Genomic DNA, 16,849 nt, shown 5'->3' with positions numbered 1-16,849 from the left:
CACTGAAAATACAAAATCAAAATGCAACATAGAAAACCCCCAAATTTTCTCAGTTTCAAAGAGCTATTTTTAAATTTTATTGTCATACTTATTTTCTGAATCACCTCTGCCTCTGAGGAGTCTGTACAAAGCTATCACTGTTTGCTGGTGAGCTTCTTAAACCTTACCAAAACAGCATTGCTGCTGCTGGGCTGTCCTTTGCTCCATCCCATTATCTCTGATTATTAAAGACTCAACATGGTGCAGTGAAATTCTGGCAAATTTGAGCACTGGGAGCACCTGCAAGCCAGGCAGCACACTGTCGCTGATAATGTGAGCATCACCTGTACCAATCTGCTTGAGATAGTATTTATGGTGATACCTCCTGATATCTCCTGACAACCCCAATTTGTGTTGAATGCTGCAAATCACCGAACAGATTTCAAAATGCAGTGTTTTTTTTTTTTTTTTTGCTTACAGCTGACCACAGCTGGATTCACTCTCTCTGAGAAGTGAAAGTCTGAGTGATATAAGTGATGAAGGACGCCTACGTTTTGCTGGCTGCTGGCCTCTTCTTGCCTGATCCAGGCGTGAGAGCTGGTGCTCGCATTGCTGCCCTGCTGCGGCCGTGGGCAGCCGCGTCTGATGCCGCAGTTCAGGGCTGGCTCAGCCCCGAATGAGTCTCACAGACCTGAATGCTCTGGGCTGGAGGTCTGGAAATCAGTGAAGTACTGGGCAGATAATTGTGAATTTAGGAACCTGTCCAACTGCCACAGCAGCCATTCTGTTGACTTCAGTGAGAGATGGGTTTTCAGTGCTGTTTTCAAAATGATGTGTGACTTCAGTTGGTAAGTGCTTGGCTGTCCGTGGCTGCATGTTTTCCTGTGTGTAAGGATCTGGGTACTACTCACCTCAGAAACATACTTGGAACAAATACACGATTGTAGAGATAATACTGACTTCTGTAGGTATTGTCTATCCTGGTAGGAAAGAAAATACTATGAAGACTTGTAATACACACAGGTTTTTCAAGGAGCGGGATTGCCTTCCACCCTGGAGTGTGATTCATTGGCGATGTATGACTGTGCACATATACATACAGTACACACACATGCACTACTCATATATATATTCCCCGTTCTGGTGGTGGTGAGCAGAGGTTTGGAGATAACGGGGATTTTTTAAAAAAAGTAATTAAAGTTTAAAAGTACCATCTGACTACATATAAGAGAGAGTGTGTGGTAGTTTAATCTGAGCAGAGCATAAGGTTATCTGTTATCTTTCATTGCACATATTTAAAAACCAGTTCCAGGAGCCCATCTTTACAGCTAACCTTTGTATTACATTTAAATTCCCCGTTGGGAAACCCAGCTTCACTTATGAATGTATCTAAATGACAAATCATTAGAAATATAAAAAGGAGGGAGCATCAGGGAGATAACCTGCTCGCCTGCACTTGTGTAACTCAGAGGCAGTCTTGGCCAAGGCAGCAGCTACGTAGGTTGGCTTTTTACAGGTCCAGCCTGCGGTGAGGTCTGGGGTCAATCAGTGGGCTTACACTGGGATTCTCTGGCTGAGATGAAAGGAGATGGTGAGCCGTGGCTTGCTTCTTCCCTTGACTGCCATCTGCCCTACCCGTGTGTTTTATTTCAACATCTGCTGGCATCGGCCAAAAGCGGTTTGGGGCCGTGTGGCTGGGTGCTGGGGAGCAGCACAGCTGTACCCAGGCACTCTGCAGCCCCCCATGGCGGGGTCTGGGGTGCTGTGCTGGCGGGAGCTGGGGGAGAGGACACCAGGACGAGCCTTCCTCCTGTCTGTGCGCTCACAGAATGGAAACGCAGCCTGACAAGTCTGAAGCTGTATATAGAAAGAGATAGATAAACTCTGTTAACCACAGAAGCAGATTTTAAATACATTAAAATATTTTATCCCATTATTTGTTTTGACCAATTGACCACAATATTAAAAATTCAATCATGGAGCAGCTGACAAGTGCAGTTGCCTAATTTTATTTAAGGGTTCTCCCCCCCTCCCCCCTTTCCATTTTTCCATCCTGTTAACGCTGCTGCCTGTGCCCAGACAGTAATGGGCTTCTTGTATGCCCACGACTGTTATGATCATGTAAATTTATTGGTGCTTAGAAGAAGCGAGCTATTAAAACATTACAACAACCATTACAGCCAGGCTCGTGTTGGCTTTCGCTCCCAATGAACATATGCTTCCGAGTGAATGCCTAAACTCTTATTTATGGATTTAATTTAATATGCGGAAAGAATTCAAAATTAAATTTTGTGTCTGCCTCCAGAGAGTGTCAGTGTATAATAACATGGTAATTTTTACACATCTTTATGAGAAATGGGAAAATTAATTCTTTCTGACAAGTTGTAATTATTCGACTTGGAACAGTTGCAGCTGAGCAGTTTGCATGCCTGTTGTCTGTTGTTGCACAGTGTAAGGGGAAAATGTGGGGATGGAGATATATTGTGTGTCTGAGAGTTTCTAATAGCTTCTGACATTTTAGCCCTGCATATCAGGGTGCTTTTTAAAGGAGTGGGGAGTGTAATCTGCTGCCTAGCTGGGGACACACATGCAGCAGTGGACCCAATGTCAGGAGATGGGATGGCAATTATTTTGGTCTGTCTGAGGCTGAGGAAGGGGCTCTTTCCATTATTTTGCAAATGGTTAAAGCTGAAAGTGAGGTAATGTTTTTCATTGGCCTCACAGTTGTTGGGTTTTTTCCCCCTTTAATGAAGATACAGGTGGAGGAAAAGTGTTTATTTTAGCTACACAGAAGAAGAGCTATCCTGTTTGTGTGTCCCTTCTCACCAAAACAAATGACAGTTGGAGCCACTTAGCACCTCTCGACCTCTAGCGACTGACTCCCCAAAAAGTTAGTGGTCTTTTACAGTGAGAATATTTAAAAATAAAGCATACCTCTTGTTGAAACGTGAGCTTTCATGACATGTTTTCATGAGAGTAACTTTGTTCTTAGTTAACTGAACTTCTGTTTTAGAGTTTCCGCTGAAAGGTAGGACATGTTCATCAAGCACAAGCCTGAAGCATCGCTGGATGTATTCGATAAAAAGGAAAATTATTCAAGTGAATGAAATGTGTATTCATGGCTTTGAAGGCAAACCTGACAGTAGTGGGTGCTGCATTTTTTGTCCTCCTGGAATGGTCCCTTTGGGATAAACACATACTAAAGCCAAGGCTTAGAAGACATTTTATCAGGCACACATTAAAGGAAATAGAAGTGCCACAAATAAAACAGCACTGTGCTTACTTTTATTCCCAGTGACTTATTGTAGTTGCACTAGCTAGAAGGGTGCTAATGGTTTAGAAGGTGCTGCTCTTTCCTGTAAGACACTGAAGAGGTTTTGTTGATGCGGGTACTTGGCGTATGAAGATACTGTGGTTTAGAAATATTTATTTCTCCAAACTGTAGCGTGCTACCTCTGATTTATGTCCTAGTTGCAATCTAGGTTATTGCTGAAGCGAGGTAAGTAGTGCAAAAACCTGGGAGTTCATGACTGCTTGGTTTTTGTAGATGTTTAACTCGAACCAAAGAATAACTCACCTTCTAAGGTCTCAGGAGTTCCTTTGTGTCTAGCGGACACCTTGGCCTGGTAAGACACCAGAAGCTTTGTGGGAGGTTACTAACAGCCACTGCAGCACAGTGGGGCTGAGCTGGGACCTGGAAACTGCTGAGGGAGAGTGGAAAATGCTGCTGGTTTCATCCCAGCAATGTCTTTAGGGAGGCTGGGGCTTTGGGCTACTGTATGGATGAGTAGGTCCAGGGAGTTCTTGTACAAGGTAACATGCTTGTGAGAGGCACAGGTGTAAATCCAATTTCATTGGGAGCAATTCATACTCAGAGATTCCAAACTCTCCTACTGGGCTCACCTGTGAGCCTGGAAGACCAGCCTTGGCAGCACACCCTGGCTTCACCTGCCCTGGCCTCATGGTGCCTTTCTTCCAAACTCAACAGTGTGAACCTCTACTCTGAGACAGTTGTTGGGACTCCCTGTTAATCAATGGGGAGAACAGGCAGTTTGCAAGTTCATCTACTCCACGTTAGATGCTAAAACAGCCCAGATGAATCATACTCGAAATTGCTTATTTCTCGACCTTTAAATTTCCAGGGAGTTACAGAAACATAGAAGTCAGATGGGTTCTGTCTTAAGAGACCAGAGAGAATGGAAAAAGTTGAATCTTTCCTGTGAAGATGTCCCCTCTGTGTTTTTTTTCTTTTTTTTTCAAATCAGTGAAGGTTTTATTTCCAGTTTCAGTAAGCCAAGCATTGCACAAAGAAATGCTCATAACCACCAAAAATTGTTTGGTGGCTCATAACTACCAAAAATTGTAACTTGTTAGGAGAATTACTCCTTGATGAGAACACATGCAACTCTTGGGGTTTGTCTTCAGGCCTTCATTTTTCTTTAATTCCAGGAAAGGCTGCAGTTTATTCCTGCTCTGGAGAAATCTCTCCTAACTGCTGTCATCTGGCACTCTGAGCCCTTTTATTCACTTTTTGCTGCTTTTAAGGAAATGCTGCTCAGACCTCTTTCTTCCTGAGAACTTGTTCTTCTCGTGCCGTACTGAGCTGCTGCGTTCAGGAAGACGAGTACTGAGAGAGTGTCAGTGTTCTTCCAGTTCATTTTGAACCACAACAGGAGAGAAATTTCATGGTAAGGCAAAGTCTGGGCTTATTTAGCAAGACTTAAAAGCAGTCTTGTAATTACAGATTGGAAACAGAATATCATTAAAAAAAGGCAAATAAATGCTGCAATTCTATCTTAACAGCTGGATATATTTATATATTGGCTAGGCAGAATATATACAGCATATATACTCAGACTTTTCTGTAGCTGGTTGACTTCTTACTCAACTGATAATCACCCAGAGAGGTCCCAAGTTGGTGAGAACTCGAGTCTCAGTAATATCACATGACCTGTCTTATATTTTCTCCTTCCCCTCTTACTCCTCTTTGGAATTAGATGTTGGGCTACCACTGTGGGGCTTGTGCTGTTTAACAGTCATAAGTATTTAACAATGACTTCTAATTCACACGGGCTAGCCAAGGGTATCTGTGAGCGATGGAATTGCGAAAACACTTTGACCACATTTAGCTTGGAGCTGACCAACTGCTTTCCACCTGTTCTTACCTATTCCCTTTATAGGTCTATAAATGCATTCACGTTAAGGGTGTACATAACAAAACTCCCTTGTGACCAGATTTTACGGTTTTTATCAATGAGATGAAAGGGCTGGTTGGTGAGCCCTCCAGCTGGTTATGTCTGAAAATAGGTGTGCAGTCGTGCTGCGCTGCTGGGGCAGCTCAGCCCTCTTTCTAGTAGTCTTTCCACACTTCTGCTGTGAACAAGGGGACTGGGTTTGAGGTCTGTGAATTCCCTTTGGCTAGAGATTGTACTGGCTGTTCTGCCCAAGGTACCTGAGGAGGACGATTGGGCTGTGCCTTCGCTTGCTGGGAGGTGTTGGGAGCCCAGAGAACGTTTGCTGTGCCGTCCTGTTGAGTGGCATGAGTAGGTGATGCTAGTCATGCCCTAGGCATGGTGGAGTGGGAATAATTTTTGGGAAGAATTGGTGAAAAAGGGCTCTGTCTTATGGGCATCCAGTTGAGGAGGGTACACCTTGCACTGGTTTTGGTCTTGCAGTGCACATGAGTTATATCTAGGAATATATGGAGAAATCTACTTCAGAGCATCATGATTTTTGTCAAATGGCTTCACCTAATAAAAACTTGGTCAGTTTAGAGTTCATCTTATTACCACTACTCTCATGAGGCTTGTACTGGATGATATTTCTTTTCAGCCTCCTCACCCTGCCATCCTCCAAACAACTGAAAAACCTGCCAAAAAAAAAAAAACCAACCTAACCCAACCCGACTGGACAAAAAAAAACCCAAAACGTCTTTCAGCACTGGACTCCTGTTAGGTGGAAGCTTGAATGATGGTCTTGTTTCATAAGAAAAATACAGCTTCTGGAGAGGTCACTGCTCATTAAGTAACATACCTTTTTCTTAAAATAGGGGAGCTTGCCCTTCACATCTGAGCATGGATGAAGTGTGGAACACTTAAGAGTCTTCAGGCTGTTCTGCAAAGCTCATTCTAGACAATGCTCCCAAATTTGTAATCCCCAGCCTGGGTATAAATGATAGAGAAGTAAGCAAAGGCAAATCACCAAACATTCTTGTTTTTTAATATTTGTTTATTTAATTCCTAACTATCACCAAGCCCATTTTGAAATGTATTTTCATGCATGTTGCCTAATATACCCACTTTCTGCTTATGAAAAAGAGAAAACTGTTTTGTGTTGTTTCTTAAGGAAAAAAAGAGGAGAAGATGAGATATTTTTTTTTTATTCTCATAGTTTCCCAAACTATCCTCCACATGGGGCATTTATGCTGTTTCTGATATTAACATGGTGCTGTTTCGTGCATTATGTCCAGAGAGTTTTCAAGTGTTACTAGTTGTCCTATCCAGAACTATATCTCACAAGTGAAAGTCTTGCAAAACAGTTCTGGTTGCAGCATTTCTTCTTGTAATTTGTTTAAATAATTTGAGGAACAGACAGTGATTTAGAAAGAGATGTAGGGGCTTCATAACTTTCATAGTTCATGAAACATAGAAATTGCTATTTAAATGTAAGTGAGCTTTTATCTGTAATAATGCCTCCCTTCTGTGGGGCACTTTCCACAAACACATTTTTTTCTGCACCACTTCTCTCTTTTTACAGATGGCAAAATGAGACTCAGAGAGCTTAATTACTCCAGGACTCACAGAAAGATAGCAGCAGATTAAGGAATAAATCATGTTTCTTAAATTGCAGTCCAGTGTTTGAAAATAACAGCGTCTTTCTTTACTGTGCTAAATCAAGCTTAGTGATGAGCAAATAAAATAATCACCAATACAATAAAGAGATTTGGTTCAAATATATGTTTAGAAATTGGGATTTTTTTTTTTTTTTTGAAAGTTGCCAGACTTATCTGAGATTCTTACATTGCTAAATGTATGTTTGTGCTCTTCTGGAGTGATCCCCTTCAGAGACTTTCCTGTACTAATGACATCCAATAAAATATTATTCATGTTGCAAGATCTGGCTGTCTTCAGGTGGTTTTGCTGACTGAGCAGCAAACTTGCTGAAGAAGTTGAGTAGACGGCTGATCGTTGCTACAGATCGTTCTGTGGCTTATGGCTGCTAAATTAATCTCTGTCGGTTTTCTTCCTGTAGAACAGAAATAACACCTACTTCTTTGGTGTGTGAGGTTTAATGAGTTGTATTGTGTTTGATGAGGTAAAGCCCTGTAAAAGTTTTATCACAGTGCATCTGCTTCCAGTTTGAGCATGATTCGGGCGTGCTACAGAGGAGCTTCACTCTGTGATAGCGGTTATGGGGAGAGATCAAGAAACTTTTGAGCGTGCTGCTAATACTCAGTCCAGGTTTGGAGGAGCAGATCGGTATATCCTCATTTATTTCTACGCGGGACCAAGTGGGACCATTTATTTTTATGTGGCCTCTTCCTACTCTGAAGCTCGTAACTTGACCTGAATTTTTATCCAGTCAAAACCCTTGAAATTCAGACCCATTTAGGATTTCGGTGCACCAAACCCACCCCACTCTTCCTTGCTGATAGGTAGCGTTCCCTCCAGCCTCCCAGCGCTTCCCAGATCGCGTTTCCTTTCTCCGTCTTTTTTGGTTCTGCATATCAGAACGTGATTAAAATCATTATATCCCTATCTATATCTTGCTGTCTGTTTTCCTTTTAATTAGGTTGTAAAACAATTAGTTACCACCATGTCTCTCTCTTCCCTCTCTCCGTCTCTTTTTTTTTGTGACTCCCCCAGTGCGCCCAGAGCTGTTTGTTCTCCCCGGGCGAGGAGGAGGGGGCCCTACCGTCTTGCTTTATTTACAGCAGGGTGAAGGTCAGATATAAACAGTTTTTGTTCTTGTGCTGTTGCTTTCTTTTGTGACCTATCCTGCATTGTTTGGCTTTTTTCCTCCCCCGTGCTTTGAAGTGCCGCACACCAGGTGTTCCTGTTCTGAATTACACATGAAAGGACCACATCCCTGGACTAATTAACTAGTAAACTGCACCCGCCTCCCCTGGGTTTAATTGATGCTGCTCTTAAAAGGGGAAGCCAGTTTCTTATTCCTCCTGATTTCACACCGTAGTCATCTCCTCTTTATCTCCCTAAATACGGAAGATACTCTTGAATTTCTCACTCCCGGGCCACATGGTGCTTAATATGTCTTCTCATTTCACAATTAATAAAACAATTATCTGGGACAGAATTTTTGAAAGAAATCCTCCACTTTTTTTTTTTTTTTTTTTTTTTTTTTTTTTTTTATCTTAGTTCCTAATTTCTTTGTGCTTGATGGTTGCAGCCTCTCTGGGGAGTGCAATGCTCAGAACCACACCGCTTCCTGAGAGCTGGAAGATCCAGTATCTTGCTGCTAATTATTTTACTTGATTGTCTTGACCCAACAAAAGCATTGGTGTATACCGACATCTTCCATGGCTCACAGTTTCTTTCCTGGGGCAGCATTTCTTGCAGTGTAATGAGCAGGAGCTTCGTGATTTCTTTGTTAGCCCGGTGGTAGCACACCCATACACGTCTTGCTTGTCTCTGTGGCGGGGTGGCCCTCGTGGATGGCAGAAAACTGCACAAAGTGATCCAAACCAGTTTAAAATCGGCAAACTTAAATCAAATACGGCTCACTTCTGTGGGCCCTCCAAAACTGCTCAGTGCAGGTTTATCTTAAGTTGATAAAGACCTGTCTTTGGCTGAACAGTGGCAGAGCATTGGAGGAAATGGAGAAAGCTGTCATTTGGGGGTCACTGTGCCGTTTATCCTAATTAGTGTCTGTGTGTGTGTATATATACTTTATACTTCCCGTGCTCCAGCTGTGTCCTGCACCAGTAAAGGACGTTTTGGACTGGGGCACAGCTGACGGCCCCTTGTGCGTTCAGCGGGTGCTCCCCACACACCCAGACCTCTGGCCAACGTGCCCGTGCTGGGCAGATGTGCAGCAGGAGCTGTGGTGGTCCCAGCGGGCAGTGCCCAGCCAGTAGCTTGGTGCATCCCAAACGATACGCTGTATTGCAGAGCTGCGCGAAAACAAGTGGTGTATTGAGGCTCGAGGACCTGGCGTGCTGTTGGGGCTGTGTTGGCACTGGGGTGCTGGCAAGTGGAGTTGAAGCAGGTGGAGAACCACCACACACACACACATTTGTATAATGGTGTATTAATTTTGGACTTTCTTGCCCTTGAATGCAGTATTTGTATCTTGCCGGAGTTTTGATGTTTTGAGGTCTTAGGATATGATTTCATTCCCTGATTTTCTTTACCACAAATAGGTAATTTCTTCAAAGGGTACTGGTTTGAGTTCATGGTCAGGTTATGCTTGTCTGTCTGTATTAAGTACTTATTCACTCACCGTGAGCGTCCTGTATCCTCTCTTAATTGAAGTCCTAGTTAAATCTAGTGAAGTCTTTCCACTGACTTCAGTGGGAGACAGTCTCTAATCATTTGATTCGAGTTGTTTTCAACTTGAAATGAAATTTCAAACTTAAGTCTTATGAAATAGAGGGGAAGGATTTAAGATGTGACCAGAAACTGAGTGGGATACAGCAACAGTTTTACTTACTTAAAAGATTTTTTCCTCTCTGTGTGGATGCCACAGGGTAGGTCTTAGTGTATCACATACCTGCCTCTTTCCTGGATTCCTGGCAAGGGGAAAACTGGAATACTTGGCTATACTGTGAGTGTTTGGTTTCAGAGGTGGGACCTGAATATTAGGCAGATGTGTATTTCTTAAAGGCAAAAGATACTCCTTGAAGACAACCTACTGTGTAATAGCGTGGAGTCAGATTCAGGGTGGCCAAGAGAAATGGGAGCTTTGTTGTTGATGCCATGGAGTTTCGGAATAGGGATTTGCTGTCGTTGACATACAATGCAGAGAGGAGAACATGCTGCTTTCCTCTAAAATTATGGCTGTTCAGCTCTGACATGAATTAGGGCTGTGGTGGGGCTGCCATCATTCTTTGTTGCTGAAGATCCAGCAAAACAAAATCTCTAGTCCTGCTTCCCCACTCCTCCTCCCCACCATGCCTAAGTTCCCTACACTTGAAAAAAATTTTTTTTTTCTGACTGTTGCCAGCAAAATCAGCACTCTCTTCTCCCTGAGGAGGGTAAATTTTGCACTTCTGTAGGGTGCAAAGAGATTTTTGTGGACCATGGCATTTTAAGGAGCATGATAGGATCTTAGGCTTTGGAGTAAGCCAGCTAACTGACACTGAAGAACAGACTTCAGTGCAATTAGTTGTAAACCGGCTGAAGCTTATATATGTCAAAGACAGACTGAACTTTAATTAACATGCAGCTTAAGACAGACATTTTTACACTCTGAAGCAGCTATTTTAAAACAAACAAACAAAAAAAGCAGTGAATTCACTGAATTTTAGCAGAAGGTAAAGGTAGAACTTTGGCTTTTATAAGCTTCGTGGCTCTATTGAAATCCATAGCTTAAAATCTGGAGCCTCTTTTGCATCATGTTTGATTGTTTAGATTTCATGTTTCCTGAATTCTTCAGTTTATTTTAATCAATTTTTGCTAACATTTGCAATAAATTCGTTTTTTGGGGAAACTTTGCTTTAAAAATACCTGCAACCTGGTTTTGCTTATTTCCTATTCTATTTTCTAGCAAGGATGTTTTCAGCTTAGGGCAGATACAAATGAAAACCCGAAAAAAAGACGTTTTATTGCCATAAAGCGCTGGTATAATTCAAAAGCACCTCTTGCTAAATCATTTGTGAGTGTCTCATCAAAAGCATAGGATATGGTTTTGTTAGCGCAGATCAGGTCTTTGAGAATGGTTGTCATGCACTTTCTTAATCTTAGTCATTTTAACCCTTTTACAATTCTTTCTACCTTTCCCTCCGAGCTCTGATGTTCTGTAGTTTTCTGCTGCCTTCCCCTTCAAAGGCAAGTTTGCCAGTGTTTTTGTGATTAACTTTTATATGTCTGACTTTTTCAAAACACTATCAGGTTATAACTGTTTAAAAGCCCATACTCATCTTTTTTTATTAATTCTACCTTTCTTCATCAAAACTGAAAGTCTTGCCATATCCTGTTTACATTTCAGCTTTTATTTTATTTCATCCTTCAGAAAAAGGAAAAAGATACTGGGGCAGAATCTGAAATTTAAGAGAAAATTTGCATTTGACCCCTGTTGTTCTTGCAATCTGGCAACTTAGCTGGGTTACCCCATGTTGTTTCAAAGAAAGAGCAGTCATGGCTAACTTATTATTCTAACTGCTTTACACTTCCTTGGCTCTCAGTTATAATATCTAGAGATAGGACACGATGGCATTAAAAACTTAAAGGAAAAGGATATGTGGATTTTTTTGTCGTTGTTTAAAGGAGATGCTGGCAATGTTTCTGCTCATGATACATGTATAACATTTTATTTAAAAAACTTCTCTTGTTCCATAGGTTTAGGTGTTGGGTTTAAAAGTGTTTGGCATTACCAAACACTTAAAACAACATTAATAATTTGGCATTATTACAATGGTTGCAGAACAGGAGAAGGCTAATATAAATAATGTGTAGAAAAGCAAGGCATAGTTACTGTTGTGCTGCTAGATTTAAAGTAATAAAAGTTAGTATTTTATATGTAATTGTGTTTCGGTACTTTACTCTTTCCAGCTGGCCTTTCTCCCTGAATGCATCCTATCTCCTTCTCATCTTTGCTCTCTCCCAGCACCTGCCCTCCGAATCTCCGGGAAGTAGGATATCATGAGAATGCACTGATCTCTCACTTGCGCTTGAATGAAAGAACTGACTTGTTGATTTGATCTTTTTTAAAAAAAATAAGACCGAAATTAAGTATTATCTTAATCAGCAATAAAATACATTCTTTCAATTACTTGTTTCTCTGACTTATTAAGAGAACTCTAAATAGTTTCAGTGAGTATTGTTGTAATTGTTTCCTCCTTTGATTTTCATTTCCTTAGTTGTCGTCATCTCCTGGCAGCGGCAGCAGCTGTAAAGCAGATCTTTCAACAGCCTTGTTAATTGTGTAGAAATTAATCTGATGTTAAAAACCTTATTGATATACGGATTCATGTGCCTTAATGTGCATGTGCATATGCCTGCTCACCTCTTCTACCCAGTGTATTCTTCTGCATCTCACATCAACCTAATGCACAGGTTGGGTCATTAACTCTGCTTGCCCGGGAGGACTTACACATTCCTGTGGGGTCAGATTTCATTTCAGTGTTCCTATCAAGTGCACTGGATACCTCCATGGAAATACAGAAGCTTACGTGAAATACAGTCTGTAAGAAAGGTTGTTTTTCAGCCAGTCTGTCTTCCTTTTATTTACTTCCGTTCTGTGTGTGCAAGGGGAGATAATGTAAGTTATATAGGTACAGCTTCATCGAAATGTGTTGCTATTGTCTAGTTCAGTTACCGTAAATCAGCAGATACGCTTGGAGGGAGCTCCACACTCACATTCCCTGAAATACTAACCAGCTAGTAACCAAAGGATGTTACCAAAATAGACGTGAGATTTCATTCTTGAGGAGCTTCCAGATGAACTGAAGGTACTTAATCCCCAATATTCATGGGGCACAGGCAGCCGTCTATGTTTTCCTGAGAATAAGGTTCCTTTATGGAATAAAGAATTATAAAAATAAATTAACATATTAAACAGTCTTTTGTAATAAGAAAAAAATTGTAACGATAGCTCTCCACAATTCCACAAAGAATACTGAAGAAAAGTTTTTTTGTAGTTTGTACTTACTGGCATATACCGCTACGCAAATGAGAAAGTTATTGTTAAAACTGGTATTAATACTCATACTATTTATACAATTGAACAGTAGATTCTCTTTGTGATCTTACTTGTGGTCATTACAGCTTTTGTGGTACTAGTTATTAATTTTAGTGTTCTGTCTTACTTTCCAGACTGAAATCTGTACACCTTAATTGTGCTGTCCAAAATAAAATGTTACCTCTTTCTTCCTGTCTTATATATCAGTGCTCTGGTAAAGAGCAACATTCTCTCAGCACGTTGGTGAAATGATAACGTATACATCGTTATGTAAAGTGCTGCACGTTTCTTTAGGATAAGCAGTGACATAGAAGGATAACATTTTATCATTTTAGAGATGGTAAAACAACAGGTTCTCTATGCCAGTACAAGCTTTTTCAACTTCAGTGAGATTTGGGTCAAGTTCTTAGAGAAATTCAAATTGAAGCTGTCCTTTCTCCACATGTATCTGTCAGTAAAATGAGCAGCAATTCAGCATGTAGAGAAACTTTAGGTGTCGAGCACTTGCTGGCTGGTGACCAGAGCTAGATGAGTGTTTTTATTCTTTAAAGCTGCTCTTCAGTCACTGTTAGCCCAATGGGAGATGAAGGCTGAGTGTTTTCTTTCACTCGTGCTGTCACATAACCTCAGGAATCTGGGGAAGAAACTTCATGTATGCAGTTCAGGCTTTTGAATACCTATAAATACCTGAAGTTATTACAATGATTTTGTTTGTAGAGTTGCTCTTTATCTCATTGCTTGCCATGCCAAATGACAACCTAAGAAAAAAATTACAAAAAACATAGTGGAAATGCTGTTTGGGAGTAGTAAATAAATTGTCCATGAAAATCCTAGTCTCAAACCCCAGCAGAATAAGTTTATCCTTTCATCCCTATGAGACAGATAAATTGAGCATCATGCAGCTTACAACTAGCATTTCTTCTGGACGAGAGTTATAAAATCAGGGTCCCATCTTTCATGCATTGACACGAGGCAGCTTGATATTTTATTTTAAGAATGATGATTTTTTATTTGGGAGACTAACAGTGCTTCTTCTTTATACTGGTTGAGAGTTTTATTTCAGTGTTTGTGTATGTGCTGCATATATTTGAAAAAGTCTCTGCGTTTGTTCAGATGAGAAGATATGCCATAATATTAAATTACATATACAAAACATGAGACCAATTGAAAATTCATTCCTATTTTGAAATGTCAGTCTTTTGCCAGTAACTGCTTATTTAAGCTCTGCACATCTAGCTGAACTGAGACACAGAAACGGAGAACACCCCACGCTAAGGCATGTCATCAGTCCCTGTGCTGCAGTAGTGCAGGTATTCGAGCAAGCCTTGAATCCCTTAGTTGGGCACTGGTAGCGATGCAGGTGTGGCTGCGGTCTGGTGCATACAGAGGCAACTTTCTTTTAGAAGTGATAAAGGAATAAAGGGCAATGCTGGAGTGTTAAACTTGCAGCTATGGGAGAGACTACATATGTACGCATGTATGCACATGCTGGCTTGTGGTTGCTTTCTCAGAGTAGGTGATTTGGGCTGCAGGAACTTTTTCCATACAACCTTTGAGGTTGATGAAAATGCTGCAAGGCAATCTTGCTGAGAACAATACACCTCTTTACCTCAGCTTCCAGGGACTTTGCGTTCTGTCCTGTATGAACAGAAAACATTATTGGTCTTGTGTTTATGGTGCTGTAAGGTGATGGAAATGAGGACACATCCCAGGGTGCTACCTATATGTCACTTGTCACTCGTCAAGTGGGATTCATCTCTCATTGATCCAGCAACTTCTCTTTTTTTCTTAGCTTGAGCTAAGCTAATAATTTAAACTTTGTTTATCATGAATAGATAACAGATGCGTATGTGAACAGTTTTTCACTCCTATCTTAGATGCTTGTTTTCTTGGAGGCACGATCTCTTTCTGTTCATTGAAGGGGTAATTGATTGAAACTAGGCACTAACTTTCAGAGTGTCAGGTAGGACCAGAAAAGTCCATCAAATTCGTCATCTTGAGTCTTCATATATTATTCAGTAATAATATATATCTTCAGTATTTATACTGCCTTATAGCTGCCACTTATGTATTACACAGCGAAAAGTCTAAAGCAGATTTTTAAATTGTTTTGTTCTTCAGATTGGAAAATGTGTGTTTTATTTTTGCCACTTTTTCATTAAACATATCTCAAAACCAGAGTTGAACACGCACACACAGTAAGTCCACTCAGGCAACATCCTTGTAGAAATACAAGGCGATACTCTGAGACTAACCCACACTCTGTAGGGTTTGGGAAAGAGTAGGAGTCAAATTTGTTGGATACTCTGAAGTTCCTTGAACACATGAATAGTTTGAAACTGTTTTATAAGGCGGCTTTATCCATAACGGCTTATGTTAATACATTGCCTCTTCCTCGTAAATGCCTCTCTGGAACACTTGGAAAATACAAAATATCTCTGAAGGGATCGTGAGGGCTGCCAGATGATATCAGATGAGTCAGAGGTCTGTTACTTAAAAGGAATCCTGCAGGACTCTTGTTTCACTGGTTTCCATTCTCCTCTGGTCTCCACTGGAGACTAATGGACTAATTGGGCTAAAATATTACTCAAATGAAGCTGCTGCCCTTTCCTAAACTAAAAGGGGTTACTGAGCTACTGTTGTAATTTAGTTATTCAACACGGAAGAAATGAAGAATAAATTAGTTATAAATATGCGTGGGATGACTTTTTAATATACAGTCTGCTCAGTGTTATTTTGCAGTAGGTGCTCTGTTGAAAATGGAGGAACTTTGAGAAATAAAGCTGGTGCAAAGTACTGAGCTGGAATCTGCATGACAAAACCTGCAGGGTTTTAAGCTTTTCTGACCAGTGCTTGTATCTTGCATACAGCATGCTTGGCTTATTCAAGAGGCAGGAGTCACTGTCAGATTTGAATTTTTTGCTCAGATTTTGAGCACCCAGGTTTGTTTTTCCCTGCATTGGGGAGGGTCTTGTCTGTTTAGCTAAGTGTGTATTGGGATGCACCAGATGAGACTAGAAATGATCATATGAACACAAATCTGCTTGTACTGCTGACAGAAAATACTCTGGATGTTGTCTGGCAGAACCTTTCTTTACTGGGAAAATGAGGGGTGAGAGATATGTCATGGGATCTGACTTAGCTTCCTGTGTCTATAGGAAAGGACAGAACAAATCAACAAAATGTGGAGTATCAAATTATCAGGACCAGACGGTATTCATCCATGAGCTCTAAAGGAATTCAAATGGGAAATAGACACTGTAACAGACCATTTGGAAGAAGCAATGATGAAGAATAGGGTTAGTAAACACAAAGACAAGTATGTTGTATTGCAGAAGAGTTAACGTGGTTTCTGTTAACGGAACTCGTGTTTCACAGGTTACTGGAGTTCTGTAGAGGAGTCAGGGAGAGATCCTGGTGTTATCGTCTACTTTGATTTGAAAAGGCATTCAACAGATCCCTCACCAAAGGTTCCTGGAAAAGCTTAGCTGTCATGAGATAAGGAGTAAGAGTCTCTATGGATAAATAATTGGCTAAAGGGCAGGAATAAATAGACAGGTTTGACAGTGTAAGGAAGCCAGTGGTGTAGTCTCATAGAATAGCTGTACTGCTAGGATATCTGTTGCTCAATATATTGTAAGTGATCTGGGAAAGGAAAATTGGAAAAAAAAGATTATATCTGCTAATAGGTTATTGAAGGAGTTGAAACCAAAACAGATTGTAGAGAAGGATCGCATGTGAGTGAGTGACTAGTCAGTAAAATTAATGGTAGGTAAAAACCCACATGTATTAATTGTGAAGTAGTGCATATGGGAAAAGACAATTCTAATTTTGCCTGCAAAGTGGTGAACTATAAAGTAGCTTGCTGCTCAAGAGTGCCAGCTCAGTGCTTGGTACCAATGAATAAAACAAGTAATACACTAAGAGTTATTAGGAAAGGAACAGAAAACAGTATGCCACTACATTTATATTACTATTATTACGTCATTAGTTGTTGTATCTATGGTTCAAC

The sequence above is a fragment of the Tauraco erythrolophus genome, chromosome 4 (genome assembly GCF_009769465.1).
Source record: "Tauraco erythrolophus isolate bTauEry1 chromosome 4, bTauEry1.pri, whole genome shotgun sequence".
Classification (NCBI taxonomy): domain Eukaryota; kingdom Metazoa; phylum Chordata; class Aves; order Musophagiformes; family Musophagidae; genus Tauraco; species Tauraco erythrolophus.
The sequence above is the reverse complement of the archived record's forward strand: the minus strand, read 5'-3'. Positions refer to the sequence as shown.